Source organism: Triturus cristatus, chromosome 11 (assembly GCF_964204655.1).
Source record: "Triturus cristatus chromosome 11, aTriCri1.1, whole genome shotgun sequence".
NCBI classification, from domain to species: Eukaryota; Metazoa; Chordata; class Amphibia; order Caudata; family Salamandridae; genus Triturus; species Triturus cristatus.
Genome location: NC_140594.1, coordinates 889819929 through 889841145, shown reverse-complemented (window position 1 = coordinate 889841145; position 21217 = coordinate 889819929).

Genomic DNA, 21217 nt, shown 5'->3' with positions numbered 1-21217 from the left:
AGCAAAACATGGGAAGGGAGAGCAATGGGATTATAATTAAAGCAAAAAGACAAAACTAAAATATAATAACGGGCAACAAGATAATATATATTTGCTCAAGATTATATCAACTAGATATAAAAAGAAGGACCACGAGAAAGGAAGGGAAGGGAAAAGGGGGGGGGGGGGGCTGGGGGGGGGGGGGTGGCAAGGGGGTGTGAGGAGAAGGAAGAAAGAGGGGGGGGGGGGGGGGGGAGGGTTGGGGGGGGCGTGTTCGGGGGAAAAGGGGAAGGAAAGGAGGGGCAAGGGTGGAAACACAAGGGAGGGAGAATGACAGCATGAAAGAATCAAACATTATAAACCAGATTCGGATTTAGCAACAGAGAGTTAAGATGTATTGGTGACTGTATTCCATTCATCTAAAGTGTTCAATCCATGATTGACTGAGTCACAGCGTGCGATCCAGCGGCATTCGCATTTATTCAGCAAGAGTTGAAGATTACCCCCTCGTAGTGGGAGTGTTGGATGATCAATTACTTGCCAAACCAAATCGGTTTCTGAGTGATTTTGTTCTTTGTAGTGTCCAACAAGAGGGGCAGTTTCAACATTACATCGTATGCGGCTTTGATGTTGGAAAATCCGTTGTTTTACCATCTGTGTTGTTTGGCCGATGTAAAGAAGATTGCAGGGACAACGGATGGCATAAATGACGTTGGTGGTTCGACAATTGGAGAAAGTTTTCAGTTGGTATGTTTGATCTGATGTTACAAAATCCTTGGTGTTAAACGTAAGATTGCAGGCTGCACAAGTTTGGCATTTGTAATGGCCTACAACTGGGGGAAGGCCCCAGAGGGTAGTTACAGATTGAATCTTCTTCTCTTTTATGGGCCACGTGATGGCATGGACCAGTTTATCTGACAAATTGGGGCCCCTTTTGTATGAAAACAGGGGGGGTTCTTTGAATTGGACATGAGTCCGAAGAAGCAACCAGTTTTTCTTGATCACTTTGCTGATCGAATTGCTTGAAGGGCTGTAGTTGGAAACAAAGGGGATACGCAAATTGCTTTTTTTCTCCGAAGGAGCAAGGAGGATCTCCCTGTGACAGTACCAGGCTCGTTTCTGGGCACGAGAGACAATGCGTTTTGGGTAACCTCTTGAGATCAGTTTTTCAGATAAAACAGCAGCTTCCCTGAAATAGTCCTTTCGCCATTTACAATTTCTTCGAATACGAAGGAACTGACCATAGGGTAAACCATCTCTTAGGCCTCTTGGGTGATAGCTGGAGTACATTAAGAGGGTGTTGCGTTCTGTGGGCTTGCGATAGAGATTAGTCCCTATGGATCCTTCTTCTGCATGCAACATAAGGTCAAGGAACGGAAGATCATTAATCCTAACATCACTGGTGAAAGTGAGATGTTTTTGAGAGTTGTTTAGCCAAGTCATAAAGGATACAAGGTGTTCCTGTGTACCACGCCAAAGTAGGAGAATGTCGTCTATGTAACGACGCCATAGATTAATCCTACTGAGGAAAGGATTCAAGGGGTTGAGAAAGACAGTGGTTTCCAAATGATGGACATACAGTATTGCAAAATTTGGAGCGAAGCAAGCTCCCATTGCTACACCTTTAATCTGTAGAAAAAAGGTGTCTTTGTATAAAAAATAATTGTTGGTAAGAGCAATGTGTAGCAAATCCATGAGGAATTCTGACGGGATGCGAGTGGGTCTAGGACGGGTGTCTAGAAGTGATCTTATGACAGTAAGGCCCTCTGAATGGGGTATGTTGGTGTATAAAGATTCAATATCTAAACCTACCATGAGATCATGGTTGCTGTCAAAGGAAAGATTTTCGATAATATTGATTAAGTGTGTGCTGTCCTTGATGAAAGTGTCTGTCAAAGGAACAAAGGTTTTTAGAAAGGAATCAATATATTTTCCTAAAGGCTCCAGTATGGAGCCGCAGCCAGATACTATAGGGCGTCCCGGGGGGTTGGCAGAGTCCTTGTGGACTTTGGGTAGGACATAGATGACTGGTGTACGAGGGTGGGCATTATTTAGAAAAAGAAATTCTTTTTTGGAGATGATCTCCAAGTGTAAAGCTTGGGTAGTGACTGTCTGTATTTGTTTACGGATGTCTGGAAGGGGATCTCCTGGTAAAGGGCGGTAGTGGGCAGTGTTGTTAAGCTGTCGTAAGATCTTGGCATCATATTTATCTATGTCCATAATCACGATGCCGCCACCCTTGTCTGCTGGTTTTATGACTATCTGTGAGTTTTCGTCCCTCTCTTCCTCCTTTAGAATTTACGATTGTTTCACAACTTGGTCTATCTCTACCCTTGTAATTCGTGTACGAAATTTACGCCCAGGTAATTAGCTCTTTTTCACTTCTTCTTGGGCTATGCGTTCAGGCCTTTTCTCTTTTAGACAACTAAAACACAACCCCACCCCCCCCCCTCCCCCCCCCTTTTTTCTCTTCTCTCTCTCCACAGCACACGTTTATTTATGACCATTGTCCTGATGATGGCCTGGAATCAATCAGGCTGAAACGCCGTCGACAACCCCCAGCAAAAGAACTTTGGCTTTTTTCTGTGGTCATTTACAAATTTGTTCAAATTTGATTGTACATAATCATATCTTGACCATATTGTCATTATCAATTTATCGCCGTTCACGCTGTCTTCACCTATTGTGCTCACTGCGCCGTTCACTATCACTAGCACGCCCAGTGCTCACATGTGTGTTTTTGGTCATTTGTACCTTTATTGTACCGTAGTGCTGTTATAACTACCTGCAATACAAACCCCTTTTTTTCTAATTTCTTGGTGGTCTCCCGTCCTTTCCCTTGTGATTTCATTATTGTTCTGTAATTTGCCTTTGAATGATTTCCAGTTGAGACATTGTTGTTTTTGTTAAACATTATCGCCCGGTCTCTGCTGGGATAACGGGTCTACTCCTGTTGTTTGTTTCTGTGTTCCACAATTTGGCAACATTGAATTAGGGGCCTTTTGATGAGGTCTAAACAGAAAATCCTATATAAGACTATAGACTTCACTTTATGAAGAGATAATTTTAAGATGAAATATGGATATATATTTGGCAAACCCAGTTTAAAATTAACGTTTTGGACATTAAAATACTACTGAATTTGTGTTGATTCTTTTTTTCCCCAAGTATTGAGGAGTAGCCATTACCTAGTATATCATTGTTATTTCAAGCAGTCACATTCTCAGTAACAATGTTCTAGACACTAACACAGGTGCCAAAAGCTTCAAAAACGTGGAAGTTGGAGGTGCTCAACACTAGTACTCATATACAAAAAGGGAACTAGAGCCTCACCCACAAATTATCGAATGATAACACTAATTGGATGTTGAAGGGAAGTGCTATGCTAAATTACTGTATGAAGAACTTGAAATATAGGCCAAAGAGAAAAAAAGGTATTCCATGGTTCCAGACTCGCCTCCAAAAACATAGCCACATAGATGATAATCTCCTGACCTGCTTGATCGACATACAAGGAGTCCCAAGACCTTCCTGTTAAATGCAGCATTTATCGACTTCACCAACGCTTTCGATAACATCCCCAGAGGCAGACTAAGGGAAAAGCTAAAGTAGTGGCTGATACCACCACATCTCTTAATGGCAATAGAATCACTATACAGTAATTGATGGTCAGAGTTAAATTAACAGCAAATTGGGCGACATCAGAAAACTGTCTACTAATAAAGGGCTGTATATTAGCCCCTCTGCTCTTCAAACTGTATATGGTAAATTTGGAAAGATACCTGGTAGTCCCAAGGATCTGCCCACCCAGCCTGTCAAAGCGGAAAATACAAATTCTGCAATATGCAGATGACATGGTGGTACTTGACAACACTTATATTGGTCTTCAGAGGTCATTGGATGCACTTGAACGGTATTGTGCATTGAATGATTTCATAATCAGCCTGAAAAAAAGATTAAAACAGTGACCTTTGGCAGACACTTGATCAAAAAGGGTACCTGGTCCATCAGAGGGTCAATACTTAAAAGAACAAGCTTAGGGTACCTCGGATTCACACTTAATGAAAGAAGGGGTAAGAACACCCAGCTGGGATCCTTGAAAACGACTGCAAAACACCTGACATCCAAGATAGGCCAACTTAAAAGAAGCACTGCAAACCAAAACACAGAGTCCCTTCTCTACTCTCCTGGCTCCCTACTAGATTACCTGAGTTCTCCACTCCCATATCACAAAACTATGCCTTCATGAGAATGCGTTTTGGTTTAATCCCCCTAACAGGTTATTGGTATGGTTGTACGGAGGGTGAAGTTGACGTTCAATGCAGATGCTGTGGCACAACAGTAGAATATTTAACACGTAATCTGCATACGTGAAGCTCTGAAACCCTTGAGACACTACTGGCTCTGACCAATACTTTGAATCCTAAATGTAAAGACATGTGGGGCTGCTTTCTTAACCTGTCTACAAGGTGAATCATGTCAGCTATCTGGGCACTTCATAAAGTTCATGAAATCAGTAACAAGAAATCCAAAAATACCAAAGATAGCTGTTGTAGGCTAGGAATATGAGTAACTGCCTTAGTTCACATAAAGGAAGGAAAGCGGCAATAGAAAATTAAAAATGCAGTCAATATCCTGGGCCTCCACCCCTGTATCATACCCCTCAGAGCCGCACCTCACCGGCAAGGAAATACGAAGCAGTGTTCACTTTAAAGCAGCTTGTCGCTACTCTTATCAATTACAGTCAGTCAAATAATCTTTATTTCGGTCATAGACCCTAAAAGATACATACTTACAGACAATAACATATCAAGTCGTTCGAACATTTAGGATAAAAAAAACACAGCGCAATTATCATATTATGGGGATTATTTACAATTAAAAGATAAAAAATATAAAAAGTTAAAAAGCGCAAGTTGTCAGTTGTAGATTGATTGGCATCAGAGGGGAGGTATAGGTCAAAATAGTTATAAAAAAGATCTTCTCCTGCGCCACATAGCATTAATAAAGCGCGAGACAGAAAAAACCAATGGCGCGTTCTCCTCCCACAGCCTATAGTATCCAAGTTTACTGCTGACTCAATTTCTGGTTCCGCCTTGCTGCGGGAGGACGCCAGACGCGAGGTGAGACGCTGCAGGGCGGCTGAGTGGTGAGCCACGAACCGCGAGTCAGAAAGACCCGACCAAGACCCGATCAAAATTCAACTCGGTCCCGGGGGGTCGCTTCGGTCGCTTTCGGCTGCGACACGTCCCGCGGAGCGGGTGGAGCAGAGTGGAGCGGAGTCCGAGCTGGCGTGAGTTGGTGCAAGTTTTTTTTTTTTTCATTTGTGTTCGTTGGTGTTCGGAGCACGGAGGGGGAAGTGTGGCACCTCGAGCTGCACTCGCACAAGTACCCGTACCCATACCCATATCCGCACACCACACCCTCCGCGGAGCACCACCTCATCCCCACTGCACTCACGGCATCTGCGGACTCATTCAGCAGGACAGGAAGGGCAGAGGCAGTGTGTTCAGTCGAGTGTGCCAGAGAGCTAATGAGCTGTGAGCTGTGAGCTGTGAGCTGTGAGCTGAAGTAACACAGACTGCACTAAACAACAATAAATAACATCATTGTCAAGGAAGAACAAAGAAGGGGCAGAAGCCCTCAGAAGCCTTCAGAAGCCCTCATTCATACATAAGGTGTCACCAACTAACAAATCAAAGTAAAATACTAACAGGGAAAAAAAAAAAAGGGAGCAACGGCTAAGAGATGAGGTCGGGGAGGACACGAAGAAACCCCCCACAAATAGCAAGAAAGAAAGCCAAGACAAAAACCTCTACTTCCTCTACTGAGGATAGCACGGTGCCTACTTTAATACCCCCGGTCTACTCCATCTTCGGTACAATGAACTCTACCGGCAAATTCACATTCTTAAAAGACCCTGTATCCGCAATGTATACAATTCCAGCAACACTGAATGGTCTTCAAAAACCAATGTCTCCAATGTCTCCAAGCAAACCAACAAAGATATCAGACACAAAGACATCACAGTCTTGTTCTAACTTGACCACAGGGAGGAAAAATGGATCGGAGGAAATAAGTAACTGTGTACAAACGGCTTGGGGAAAAACAAAACACACGATACAATTACAAGCGCAAGTGCACATGGAAAATAAAAATCATGACACAGAATTAGGACAAGTAAAACGTCAAAAATCATTAAGAGCAAATAATAGAACTACGGACGACGCAAGCGAAGGGACTTCTTCAAAAATGGAAACAAGTAAAATACAGAACATAAATGAAAGTACAATCACGCTATTTGTTCCACCAACATCAGACATAAATCTGGATCAATTAACCCCTTCGCCGCTGCAGGAATTCCGCCGCGGCGCTGGGGGGGTTTGGGGGCAGTTGCGGTGGCGCTGTGCTCGTGACGGAACCACTCCGTCACGAGCCACGGGTGAGCTGTGCTCATGACGGAGTGGTTCCGTCACGTCTCCGCCCACTGCGCTAATCGCCCGCACAGGCGGGGAATTAGCGCCGCCTGGGCGGGGAATTAGCGCCGCCTGGGCGGAGCGGCCGCCAACGGCCGCAGCATGACGGAACCACTCCGTCATGAGCACACGGCACCCGTGGCTCATGACGGAGTGGTTCCGTCATGAGCGGGGAAGGGGTTAATGGTTGAAAGTCAAGAGGTCGCTCGCAGTAATGATGGGCAGTGTAACACCAGTGCTCACAACGAAGTACACAATGAATATCCTAACAGTCACTCAACCCCAAGGCATGAACCACGCCCAAATCTGGGAGCGATAAATCTCAATAAAGTGAGAAAGGACCACAAACTACCTTGGGGGGAGCCCCAACTTCAATCCCAATATCAAACGGACAATAAAAGTATTACACAAATACACATGGTGCAGCCTGATGATAAATTAAATGTACTTAACTCGGAGCAAACACAACACCATAATAAATCATTAGCAATGAAAGTGGAGTTCCAGGAAGCAACATTTAAAGATGTAAATAACATATCAATCATGGAAACCCTAAATACAAACGTAATTGAGATCTCAAGCAGGCAGAATCATTGTGTAGACGTTGAGGACGCAGATGGGTCCCTACACCCACCCGTAAGCCACAGTGTAAAGGGCTTCAAGGAAACATCTGTAATAGAAATCTCAAGTGTTTCATCAGGGATTGATCTAGTTACATCAAAAAGTCAAGGCAAATCACACAAAAAAGACGACGAGCCGAAAACAGTTAGGAACCCCAAAGATCAGGCATTTTGGGAATATGACAAAACTCATAATAAAGTGAACCAATGCTAGCAAGAACAAAGGCAAGAATTAAATAAAAATCTGGAATCAATAATCACACTACACAGTGCAATGGTAAGTATACTGGAAACTTCAATTAAAACCCTAAACATGCAGTCTGACAAATTAGATATACAAATACAACTAATGAGCTCCATGGCTGAATATATATCCACTATAAATAAAAAACTAGATACTATGGTCATCACATTTGATATGATCCAGGAGCAAATCCGTTCGTGGGGATCATCCAAGTTATGTAGTTGCAACCCCATATTGGAAAAATTGAAAGATCTGCCATCCATACTGAAGGATATTTTGCGAGAATGCAAGCTCGCCAATCAAAGTACCACCAGTACACTAAATGGAAGTGACCTAATTTCCTTTGTGCAATGTATAAACCCTTTAATCAAGGATACAGTCACACCCAAAAAGAGCAATAAAAACAAAACAGAAGTGTTAGTACAACAAATATTGGATCAAATAATTAAAAATGATGAATTAATAAAGCTAAATGATGTTCCATCAGAGAGAATAAAAACATCACGAACCAAATCCCCTGTCGGACTTTCCAACTGTCATAAACCAATTGAGAAAGACCAACCAGAGCTAGACGGGATGGAAAATCAGATAAATCAAAAAGGTCTAACGAAGCGACAAAAGAAACGAGCAAGAAAAAACAGAAATCATCTAGCAAATTCTCTACCTGCCGAGAAGCAGGTGTTGATTAGCTACCCCATTTTCAATTGTGTAAAAACAAAAAATAAAACTGAATCTGATCCAAACCTGAGGGCACAGATACCATCAACAAGGGCAAAGATCGATTGTAAAGGCCTGAAGCATACACCCCAAAAAGAGAGATCTAAAACCACGCCCAAAAGATCAACTGAGCAGATGCATAGGGTGTCATCCAAAATACCTACGAATTGTGAGGGGATTGCACAACCACAAACTCTAGGTACCACAATCGACCTAACGACCTCATATTTTGTCTCAAGTAGTGTGGATTGGACCATGGAACAAGTGGACAATGACATAGCAGAACAAAATCAATCCGCAGCGAGTCCACAAAGTGATTCACATCAGAAGATGATCACCCCTAATCAAAAACCGTATACATCGCAGAAGCGCAAAAAACTCAACATTAATGAGCCTGATCAGGACAATCACAGCCAAGGTTGATAAGGGCCGTCATGAACAATTACAAGTAATACTAACTTCAGGGAATAAAGAATCACAACAAAACATTGAACCAACAAATGTAGTAAAACTTGGACCCAGTCCCACGTCTGTTGCTAGGGAAAAAGGGTACCATACACAAACTGGCGGCCTAACACGAGATTGCAAGGACAGAATTTCCAAGGGCAGAACACCAATCGAACAGTCTCAGAAGGATGTTAATAAGCAAATTATAAAACACCCGCGTGTTGACACAAAGGGCCACGGAAGTCAAAAAATAAGAAGTACCGGGCCAATCGATAAAACACGCCTCACCTGTGAACCAACACCAGACTCAAAAACCGCAACAGTAGGAAGGCTACTTTTCATTCCAAATTATACAGTACATGGTACACAAGACTATTTAAACCGAGGAAACATTCTTCATCTGACATCTACAATCACAAGTCTCAGTCAAATAACAACAGCTGATCTACTTTCAATAGAATTTATCTCCCTCGGAGACAATGTAGCAAAGGAAGGCATATTGACAACATGGAGCAACGAGAGAATCGTTTAGAGCATTCTTGCTGAAACCACCAAATTCGAGGAGTGGGGAATCAGTCTGAAAGAAGAAGCAAAACCGGGATATCCATCTCCCCTCCTAAGGAAACATGGCAAAAGAGAAGATCACACACAGGCAAGTCAACTCACTCATTCTGTATTACATGGTGCCAGGGGAGCAGATAATGACAACAATGATAGCCGGGGTCCGATACAGCGCATTAATGACGATTGAATCTGTTACCCGGCAGACAAAGTAGAGGGAAATTCGATCAAACTCCTCTCCTGGAACATTGCAGGAGCAAAAGCCATTCTAAATGATACTAGAAAAACAGTCACTTGGGGCATGTATGACATCATAGCCCTCCAGGAAACATGGCTAATGGAGCCAATTGATGTACCAGGTAGACTATGTTTCCACGCTATCGCGACCCGCACTCAGCGCCACGGGCGTGCCAAGGGGGGACTGTCAGTATACATATCCACCGCACTTAAGATCAAGGCCACTCAACTGCCCCCATCATCAGCAGATATGCAAATTATTAAACTGGATGGGATGTCCCACGGTAAAATTGGAACAATTATTTTAATTAATGTATACGCCCACCCGAAATACGCATCTAAAAAAGAGCTCTTTAAACGCATCAATAATGTCATCTCCAACCTTCGCCTTGAACAACCAAAATGGGACATTATCTTGACAGGCGATTTCAATGCCAATCTTCTGCATTGTCCGGAAGAAGAGGATCACATCATTATAGCAAATGAGCAGTGGTGTGTAGAACCCCAGGAGATTCCACCCGCAAAGAAGACGGATACAGCTGGTAGGCACTTGATGTGGGACCTTGAGTATATTGGGTTAAGGGTGTTAAATGGAAGATACGTGCAAGATAAACCACCTTCTACAACCTACATAGGTCACGGAACAAGCTCAATTTTGGACTACACTATAGTTACACTACCCTTGCTAAGATTGATAAAAAAAATTCAAATAATCAGTTCATTAGATAGTGACCATTCAATGCAGCATATTGAAATAAAACTGACACCTTCAATGTACCAACAAGTACAAACAATGGTAGGCGAAGTATCCACAATCAATCTGAAGCGATTGAGGTGGACAAGTACCACTCTGCCACAAATAGCGCTGGATGCCAAGAAGGAACTCCAATCCTTAGTCTCAGACAAAGATCTGTGTTCTGAGACTTGGACTGATTATCTAAACAAGTTACCCAGGACAACTATCAACACCAAAAAGAAGGCTAATTCAACACACAGTGCTGCCTTTTCAAAAGCCACACTTACTTTGAGAAGACGCTTGCAGAAATCCACAAGACGAGAACAAGGCCAAAAGGCAAATTCAACTTCTTGGCAAGAAGTTAGGAGAATCAGGAAACTCTATAAGAAGCTAATCTGGACGGAGAAAAAACATCAAGCCAATGAGTTCTGGTCCAAACTTCTGTATAACACAAAAAAATCTGACACCAGGGCCTTTTGGCTGCAAGTCAACTCTCTAAGCAGATCGACACAAGTTATAGGTATGACCTGTATAACCGAAAGCGCATGGGTCCAACACATAGCCGAGACCTTCTCAATAAGATCAATCTTGCAGCTGCCAGAAGCTACCTCGAGCACAGTGTCCTTGAAAGACATGCCTTATGACTGGCCAAACAAGTACAAAATCCAACAGGAAAGTCTAGACCAGTCATTGCGGACAAGCGACGAACTTCAAATATTACAAATAATCAGAAGAAGTAGGCAAGACAGTGCGCCTGGACCGAATGGCATCCCGCAGGCAATCTACAAGGAGAACCCACAGCATTGGGCTGGTAAATTTAACCACCTGTTCCAATCTATAAACAACACACGCCAGCTCCCAGAAAGTTGGAGGGGAGCAATTATTAATCCAATTTACAAAGGCGGAGATCGCAAAAATCCGGCCAATTACCGGTTGATAGCTCTCATTGAAGCAGAAGCTAAATACTACGCATCCCTAGTATTAGCGGATCTTGCAAAATGGTCTGAAAGCAACAATAAAATCCCGACAAACCAGACAGGGTTTCGCCGCGGTACAGGCACGACGGCAAACATAATGGCCTTGAGCCTAATCGCGGAAAAAAGTTTACAAAATCACCAAGCACTTTATGCCTGTTTCGTAGACTTCAAGGCGGCCTTTGACCGTGTTAGCAGGCATTTACTTTGGTGCAAACTGAAGCAGCAGGGCCTGCCTGACTCAATCCTAATTCCAATCATTGACCTGCACACAAACACCTGGATGCAGGTAAAGATTGACAACGGCCAGCGGCTAACTCGAAAGATCAGCACCCATGATGGTTTAAAACAAGGCTGCGTGCTGGCACCCCATCTCTTCAATTTATTCATGGCTGATTTAACAACAAACTTGGATCAGATCAACGCCCATCCACCACGGCTAGGTCACCTGCGTGTTACACACCTATCCTATGCCGATGATGTGGTTTTACTTAGCCAGACAAAAATTGGTTTACAACGCCTATTGCAAGAACTGACCAGATACACAAAATCAAACTTTTTAGAAATAAACAGCAAGAAGACAAAGATTATGGTTATAACTCGCCGGCATAAAGTGCCACCAGCTTTCGCAATAGATAAGAGCAAATTGGAAGTGGTGGAAAGTTATAAGTACCTGGGGGTACAATTAGATAAGCGCCTAAACTTTGTAACGCATTTGAATGCCATTGAAAAGAAGGGGATTGCCTTGGTACACGCTTTTAGCAATCTAGCAAACAAACTTAAAGGCCCAATGTTCAATCCGCTCTTAAACGTAATGAAAGCAAAGTTATTGCCAACAATATCTTACGGGAGCATATTACATCACGGGATAAGTGCACAGCTCATAGAAAAAATACAAACAAAAATCTACAAGCATGTATTTGGTTTGCCAATTAATGCATCACCCGCACAAGTGCGACTTGAATTTGGCCTGCAATCACAAGTACTGCTAAAAAAATATGAGACTGTCAAATTTTGGTACAATGTCTGGATGAACCAGGAAACAGAGATTTATCGTGCCATGTGGGAAGCAATTCATAATAGTCCTAACTCCCAGTATGCCAAATTTTTAAAAACCTCTTTAGAATCAACAGAATTGGCCCCACTTTGGGAAACCAGGCTTCCGGTATCACTGTCATCGTGAACATGCCTGGATGACAATACAATCATATAAAAAGCTGGTTCCGGCAGCATATTTACAACTTGCCTTCTCAGCATATAAAAAATCTAGATATCTCACATTGAGGCTGGGTAACTTACCAACAAACTTTGATCAACCAAAATGGCGGATGCAAGAAAATAACGGGTGCGAACTGTGTGGAGCAAGAAAACAGGACTTAATTCATTTGATCTGCATCAGTCCCGCCATGAATTTGGAACATCGGAGCAGACTAAAGGTGAAGTTCAATGAAATTGGAGTACGTACCTGTCGGTCCGCTGTTACACAAATACTGTGTTCCGTGGACCCTCAACTAATTTGTAGAGTAGTCCAATTCATACTTAATTTTGAGAAAAAGTGAGGAACCCTGATAAAGTCCTAATCCCCATCATGAACTCGTACATCTAACATGAACGTTCTCCCTGTCCTAGACAGTGCAATTTATTAAGTATGAGATTAATTTTTATAAATTTTATGATTCATTACCTGTCTATTTGCTGTCGAATTTTCATCTTTTGTTTTTTAAATTCAGGTATTTCAAATTTTTGTAATGGTTTTTATTAACTGTACAATAAAGCTTTACACCCAATGGGGTGGAAGTATTGGATTGGAGTATTCTGAGCGCCTCTTTGTAGTTGCTGAACCCAAGGTTTCTACAGAGTAGAACAAGCAATCGTTTTTTTTTTTATTTTTTATTTATTTATTTTAGAGTGAATAATCAGGGTGGCGTACACATCTACTCGCCTACAACCCTTAGGGCCGGCTGCTTTGCATCCAATGTTCATTGCATGTCTCAGCGGTTCCCACATCCCGGAGGTCGGGTATCGCTGTCATATACATACCAGAGTGCAATATCTCTAAACATGACTGCCGCCCACCATGCATGTTCTTATAGTCCAGTCTCAACACCCACCTCCCCCTCCCACAACTCTTGAAAGGCCCTGTCAGTTGCTTCCGGAGGCTCCCCCTCACACTCAATACCCACTCTGGTCCTATCGTCCAATGGCTCTGTTTCCCCGAACCGCTGCGTGCACATACCAACCGTGTCGCATACCCCACTATACCCTCCAGTTCTCGTTGCGCAACATTGTATGCTTGAACCCCTCTGCGCGCCATAAGTTAGAACTGCGCTAGCTGTCGCAGAGCACTCTTAGCCTGCCTCCGAGTCTGGAGCAGGCGCCTCCTCCTCCCCCGCACTAGGACCTGCACCCAGTTCCCCACTCCTGAGATAGTCCGCATACAATCCCCAAAAGTTCTTTGGTCTGCTCCTCGGAGGGAGCAGTTCACTAAACAGCTCCGACTGCGTACAGCAGTATAGTGCGTCTCGCTTCCAGTGCTCCATTGTGGGCCGTGGGCCTCGCATCCAACCCAAAGCAACTCTGCGTTTGGCTATTAACATGCCCATATCTACCAGCCTACGCGCTGCCTTTGGGAGCCCCCTCGTACGTCCCAACAACGCAAGCGCGGGATCCGGCACCAGATCCAAGCCAGCTATCTCCCCAATCTGCCGAAAAACATCCTCCCAGAATTTAGCCACGCCGGGGCAGTGCCATGCTAAATGAATGAAATCCGGCACTGGGTGCGCACACCTTTCACACTCCGACCCCTCACGTAAGCCATACCTGTACAGCCGCTCCGGAGTGTAATAAACTCTATTTATAAATTTGAAATGAACAAGTCTATGCCTGCCGTGCAGCGATATGCGACGCGTGCCCGCACAACAGTATGACCACATGGCATCATCTATTGCTGCGCCCAGGTCTCGTTGCCAAGCCAACCGGGCCTTGGTATATTTCTGGGACTTCTGTGACAAAGCTATAGAATATAATTTGGATGTCATCTTGAGAGGGCTCTTGTACTTAATGAGGTACGACAATTCCGGGACTTCCGGAGGCTCGGCCATATCATCTCCTAGATGTTGTCGCAGTGCCCCTCTAACTCTATGAAACTGAAACCGCTGTAATTGTGTACTGGTCTCCACTGTCGATACTACATCATCCCATGTTTTGGCAATCCCGTCCTGAAACAAGTCTCCCGCCTGGTGTATGCCCAATCTGCCTAGGGACTGCACAACCTCGCGTTCCCCGCACGGTGCCAACCAGACCGCCCACTCCAGTGGCATGGCTGGGGAGTACAACAGCGCCCCCGCAGTCCTCTGCAGTATCCAATTCCACGCATGCCTTGTGGTATTTAATGAATCTAAAAAACCCGTCCTACGACCTGCGGACTCAAACAAAATCGCTGGCAATGGTAGAGGTGCAGCAAACATTCTCTCAAGCTTGAGGTATGGGATCGTGTCGTCGCCATGCACCCAGTTATGCGCCTGTGCTGCCTGCGCTATCCTGTAGTATAGTTCCATGTCGGGCGCCCCCAGGCCCCCCATATAATAGAGCAGCGTCAGAATATTCCAGCTAACTCGAGCCTGCTTTCCGGCCCACGCCAGCCGCAATAAAGATCTGTTCAGCCGCGCAAAAAAGGTGCGCGGTAGCACCATCGGAATATTGGTAAACAGAAATAAAAAACGGGGAAGTACCACCATCTTTGCAATGGAAATTCGGCCCATAAGGGACAGAGGTAGTCCGATCCAGGTCTCCACATCATCCTCCAACTTAGCCATGGCCCTCCCATAATTCTCCATAAACACCACTTCAGAGTCCCTGTGCAGTTGTATCCCGAGATATCTGATCGAGTCATACGACCACTGCAGCGGGTACTCCATTGCAAACGGGGTGGTGGATGGCATCAGTGGGAACGCAATGGACTTGTTCCAGTTAACCCTTAGCCCAGATAATGCCCCAAACTGTACTACCTCCCGCAGCACCGGCGCCAAATTGCTCTCTGGTTCTCTAACATATAGCAAAGTGTCATCTGCATATGTGGAGACCACAATACGATATGACGGGAAGCTCACGCCCCTCAGGTCGTGGTATTCACGCAGGGCCCGCGCCAATGGCTCCGCCACCAGGGCGTACAATATGGGGGATAGAGGGCAACCCTGGCGCGTCCCAGGAGAGATGGGCATGGCGTCCGTGACCAAGTCGCCTAAACGGATCCTAGCAGATGGGTCCCTATACAACACACCAATCATTTGTAGAAAGACCGGTCCCAGCCCCATTTTTGTCAGGACCCGACGCATATAGGGCCATTCTACCGAATCAAAGGCCTTCTCCATGTCCAAGAATACCGCGAGTGCCCTCGAGTCCGGTTTAACATGTTGCAATACACCAAACACCGTCCTAAGGTTATACGTAAGGTTCCTGCCCGGTACAAATCCCGCCTGTTCTGTTGCTATCAGCTCCGGCGTGAGCAGCGCCAGGCGTGTAGCCAACACCTTAGCCAACAGTTTATTATCGACATTCAACAAGGACAGCGGCCGGTAGGAGCTACACTCCTCTGGGTCTTTACCTGGTTTGGGGATAGCTACCAAGATCGCTTCCTGCATCGACGGAGGCATATGCCCGGTCACACAGATATCATCAAACAACGTTGATATATGGGGGAGAAGCAGATCTATGAAGGATCGGTAGAACGCGACCGTAAGTCCGTCCGCACCAGGGGCACTATTTGCTTTCATGCCCGCTAACGCCTCTAGGATTTCGTCCCTCTCTATGGGTAGGGCCAAAAACTCCCTGTGCTCATTAGAAAGGAAGGGTAGCTGGATGTGGTCCTAGTAGTCTTGTATGTTTTCCTCCATGTTTTGCTGTTGGGAGGCATACAGGTTGGTATAATAAGATTTGAAGCGCGCGGCTATGTCCGCCTCCTCTGTCAGTGTGTCCCCGGTATCAGACCTAACCTTAGTTATCGCGACTTTGCATCTGCGGGCTTTTAGCACATTGGCCAGGACTGAGCCAGGCCTTTCACCCTCCCCATATTTTCTGGCAGTGGCATATTTCCCCAGGTGTTGCACTTCCGCATCTGCCTCCCTGTGGTATTCCGCCAGCAGAACCCTTAGCTCTTCTGCAGTGGCTTCCGTTGCATCTGCCTGCTGCTTAGACTCTGCTTCCCCTAGTCTGCGTTCCAATGTAGCCAATCTCTTCCGGATAGAGCGCAGCACACCAGAGTGTTTAGCAATCGCCACCCCCCTAATATAAACTTTAAATGCCTCCCACACCGTTTGGAAGCTGTCTACTGACCCCAGATTAGTTTCAAAGAACGTCGTAATGGCCTCCACCAGTTCTTCTTTAAACAAGGAGTCAAGGAGTGAGTATGGGGGGAACCGCCATAAGAACGGGGGAATGGTTTTCTTGGGTGCGGCCAAAGTCAGAACCACGGGGGAGTGATCCGAAAGAGTGCGCGGTAGCACCAGACACGCGCGAACCTGAGGGACGAGCGGCGACGAGGCCAACCAATAATCTATGCGGGTATGCAAGTTATAATAGGCAGAGTAATGCGTATAGCCCCCCTCCAAAGGGTGGAGGACTCTCCAAACATCTGTAAGGTCCATACAGAGCATCTCCCTCTGGATAGCCTTGGCAGCTGCTGACTGTGACCTCGTCGGCCCTCCCGATCGATCGATACCCGGATTCATCACCGTATTAAGATCCCCTCCCCATAGCATGTATGTGCTCCCCAAAGCCTTGACTCTGTTAGCTAAGTCGACGTAGAACTCGGGGCTGTCGAAATTAGGTCCGTACTGTAAGGATCACCGGGTCTGTTCCGCAGGAGCGTCAGGAATCCTGGAGAGAAGTCCTCAGTCGTCCCCCACGTCCCTCCGACTCTATCAAACTCTAGAGCACGGAGGATACGTTGGGGAAAACAGGGAAACAAAACAAGGATAGGCGGGGAAAAAAGGCAGGTCGTATTGGTGGACTACGTCAGGGTTAAAGGCAGGAACACACAGCTGTAAAACAAAGTCTTGATTAATGTGCATAAAATACCAATGACCTCACATGTATGGACTCTCTATATTAGGGAAACCTACCACGCTTGTCTGTCTTGGGGGACTCTCAGCACGTTATCTTTGCTTCACAATGCTAGGAAACCCTATGGTGAGACACAAGTTCAATAACCAGCAATCCCTCTGAGATGTTGCTTAAATAGTGAAGGTGTCTAGCTCACCCCGTAAATATCCAAGCGAACTGGGCAGGAGGAACAATTAACTTCTTCTTCTAATAATCTTCTGAAGCTCGTGGTTTATATAAAGGCTGAAGGGAACTAAATAGTCATGGGTTTGAGAGTACATAAAGGAGAAACATAAGTAACCCCCTCCCTTATCTCCCATGTGATGAATATAGATTACCGTGTCTTTCTGTAGAGCACGTCTGTAACCTAAAACAGAACTCTTTGGTCCACGCTAGTTAACCCCACCTAATAATCGTATACGGGACCGTTGTGCATGATAAATAGATTCAACTAGAACAGAAACAAATATTAATCCAGCCCAAAACGGACCGAGAGACGCCTTAACTGCAGGCTCCACGAAATACTATAACTAAATGCCAAATACAGGGTTCAACGCAGGAGTCCACCTAAAAGAACTGCGTGTGGAACGAAACCCACGGTAACACCCTAGGACACAATACAGACTCCTAGACCTTACTTGGAAACGGGGGCTTCAAGCAGGTAAAACGACACCAACCAAAAAGGGAAATCGCGCGTCTACTGGTGCCGCTTCAGCACACACCAATGCCACGCCAAACAAGGAACAGCGAGGACACCAGTACTCGTTCACTTCACTTCGTCTGAAACCGGAAGCAGGAAATACACACTAACAGGAAGTCAGGCAAATCTCAATAGGACGGAAATGGGCTGTCTGCAAGAACGCTAAGCAACATTAGAACGTTCTGCTCTCCTTAAATACCTTCCGTATCTCGGGGCATGACCGCGGGGCATGACAGCACACTCCCCCCACGATGCTCTCCCCGTGGTTTGTGTTTCTCGGGGTATCGTTGATGGAACCTCTGTACCAACCGGGGAGCATGCACATCACAAGCATACTCCCAGGTGCGATCTTCCACCCCATACCCTTTCCAATGCAGCAGATATTGGAGAGATCTACCCCTGGTGCGAGAGTCTACAACAGCCTCCACTTCATATTCTTCCGTATCTTGAACTGTGACAGGAGCGGGCTTCCTAGGGAGTCTTGTGCCGGGCTCAACAGGTTTCACCAATGATACATGGAATACAGGATGTATTCTAAAGGAGGCAGGTAACTCGAGCTTCACCGCCACTGGATTAACTACTTTGAGTACTGTATAAGGACCGATGTATCTGGGATTAAACTTGCGAGGACCAGTGAGTGTTATGTGTTTAGTGGAAAGCCACACCTTATCCCCCGGGGTATAAATAGGTTCCAACCTCCTGTGTAAATCAGCCCCCTCCTTATATTTCACCTTGGCCACGTCTAGGTCTTCTAGCGTTTTCTTGTGTAAGTCCTGTAGCTTTAGTACCAAATCATTGGCAGCAGGAGTAGGGCTGTCTATAGGGACCCCTACAGGTAACAACTTAGGATGAAAACCTTGGGAACAAAAAAAAGGTGTAAGGTTGATGGAAGTATGTGGACTGTTGTTATACGAGATTTCTGCCACCCATACCCACTCGTCCCACTCTGCTAAGGAGTGCAGGGCCTGATTCCTCACATATTGTTCGAAGCACTGATTAACTCTGTCGGTCTGGCCATCCGACTGCGGATGATGACTAGAAGATAGTCGAACATCGATCTGCAGCATAGCACATAAGTACTTCCAGAACCGAGACACAAATTGAGCCCCCCTGTCCGAGATCAGAACAGAAGGAAAACCATGGAGGCGGACAATCTGTTGGAAGAAAATGGAGGCCAGTTCTGAGGCCGTGGGCAACCCAGGCAAAGGGACGAAGTGTGCAGTCTTCGTGAAATGATCCACAACTACAAGCAAGGTATTATTCCTTCGTTTGGTTACTGGTAGTTCTACTATAAAATCAAGGGAGACGGTATGCCACGGACCAGGAGGAGAGGCAAGGGGTAGGAGTAGACCCACAGGATTCTGATGAGAAGCCTTGGATTGGGCACAGACATGACATGTCTTCACATATTGCTCTATGTTTTTCAGCATGGTAGGCCACCAAAACCTTTCACGTATGGCCTTGGTAGTCTTTTTTATTCCTGGATGCCCTGACAAGGGATGTGAATGATACCATTCCAATACCTGGGCTTGCAAGTCTAAGGTAGGCAACACTACTCCTCCATGAACAAACACAACCATCCACAGTAACTGACTCTTGTGACCCTACGATGGCCTGCAGGTTCGCCGTGAGTTGACCCTTTCTAATTTGGTCCCTAAAACATTCTTCCGTGATCACCCCTCCTATGATGAACTCACTGGGAATAATAGAGGGGGTATCAACCAGTGTTTCCAGTTGTTGAAATCCCACCCGGGATAAGGCATCCGCCTTTCCGTTTCTCTTCCCAGGACGGAATTGTATGGTGAATTCATATTCGCAAAAGAATTGAGACCAGCGTAGTTGTCTCATGGACAGTGCTTTGGCTGATTTAAGATATTGGAGGTTGCGATGGTCTGTATATACCACAGCTGAAAACTTAGCGCCTAGTAGATATTGCCTCCACTCCTCAAACGCCTTCTTTATCGCCAGTAATTCCTTGTCTCCCACAGCATAGTTGTATTCTGCCGGAGTGAACTTATGGGAGAAATAAGCCACGGGGTGACACTCGCCACTCTCTGGATCAGTTTGACTCAGAACCCCTCCCACTGCAACTTGAGAGGCGTCCACCTCAACCACAAAGGGCAAGGCTGGGTCAGGATGTCGTAAAACAGGCGCGTGCGTGAAGGCCTTTTTCAAGCGCTGAAAGGATGTTTCAGCTTCCGCCGACCATACATACGGCATTCCCTTTCTCAAGAGGGTAGTAATAGAATGCGCCAATTCGGAATAATTCTGGATAAAACGCCTGTAAAAATTGGCAAAACCTAGAAAGCTCTGTAGCTCTTTGACAGTACCAGGTGCTGGCCAAGAGAGAACAGCCTTGACTTTGACAGGATCCATACTGAGTCCTTGAGGTGTAACAATAAATCCTAAAAAAGGCACTTCTTGTGTATGGAAGGTGCATTTTTCCAATTTGCAGTAAAGGTTGTTATCACGTAAACGTTCCAACACCCTTCGGACATGTCCTATGTGTTCAGATAGAGTAGAAGAATAGATCAACAAGTCATCAATATAGGCGATGACATGTACATCTAGCATATCCCAGAGTACTTCATTGATGAAGAACTGAAACGCAGCAGGAGCGTTACAAAGCCCAAAGGGCATTACTAAATACTCGAATAACCCGTATTTAGTGCAGAAGGCAGTCTTCCACTCATCTCCCTCCTTGACACGCACTAAATGGTAGGCGCCACGCAGGTCTAGTTTGGTGAAATACTTAGCGTTGCGTATTCTGTCAAGGAGAGAGGCAATCAAAGGCAAGGGATATCGATTTTTAATGGTGATGTTATTTAATCTCCTGTAGTCAATACAACACCGAAGACCTCCTTCACGCTTAGGGATAAAAAACAAAGCTGAGGAGGCAGGAGCTCTAGAAGGCCTAATGAACCCTTTCTCTAACATAGTATCCAAATATTCCCTGAGGTATGTGTTCTCTTTCTCAGTAAGGGCATAGACCCTACTGCACGGAATTCTGGCTCCTGTCTCTAGATCTATTCGACAGTCGTACACCCTATGCGGGGAAAGGACTTCCGCTTCCTTGGGATCAAAAACCGTGTACAAGTCATTATAACAGGCAGGCAATTCAGGCACAGGATCCTTCAATTCTGCATCGAGTATCGTTTGGGCTACTGCTATCCTAGAATCAAGGTGTGTACTTGGACGAAACGTGAGCGTTGCTTTTTGCCAGTCAATGATAGGATTATGTGTCTGCAACCAAGGAATACCTAAAAGAACAGGTATCTGAGGTGACCGAATTAAATCAAATTCAATAACTTCTTGATGATCGGGGTCTATGTGCATGTGGAGACTAACTGTCCTGTGAGTTACTGGCCCTGAGACAAGAGAGCTGCCATCTATTGTAATCACTCTGGTGGAAATGTCTTTCGAGACA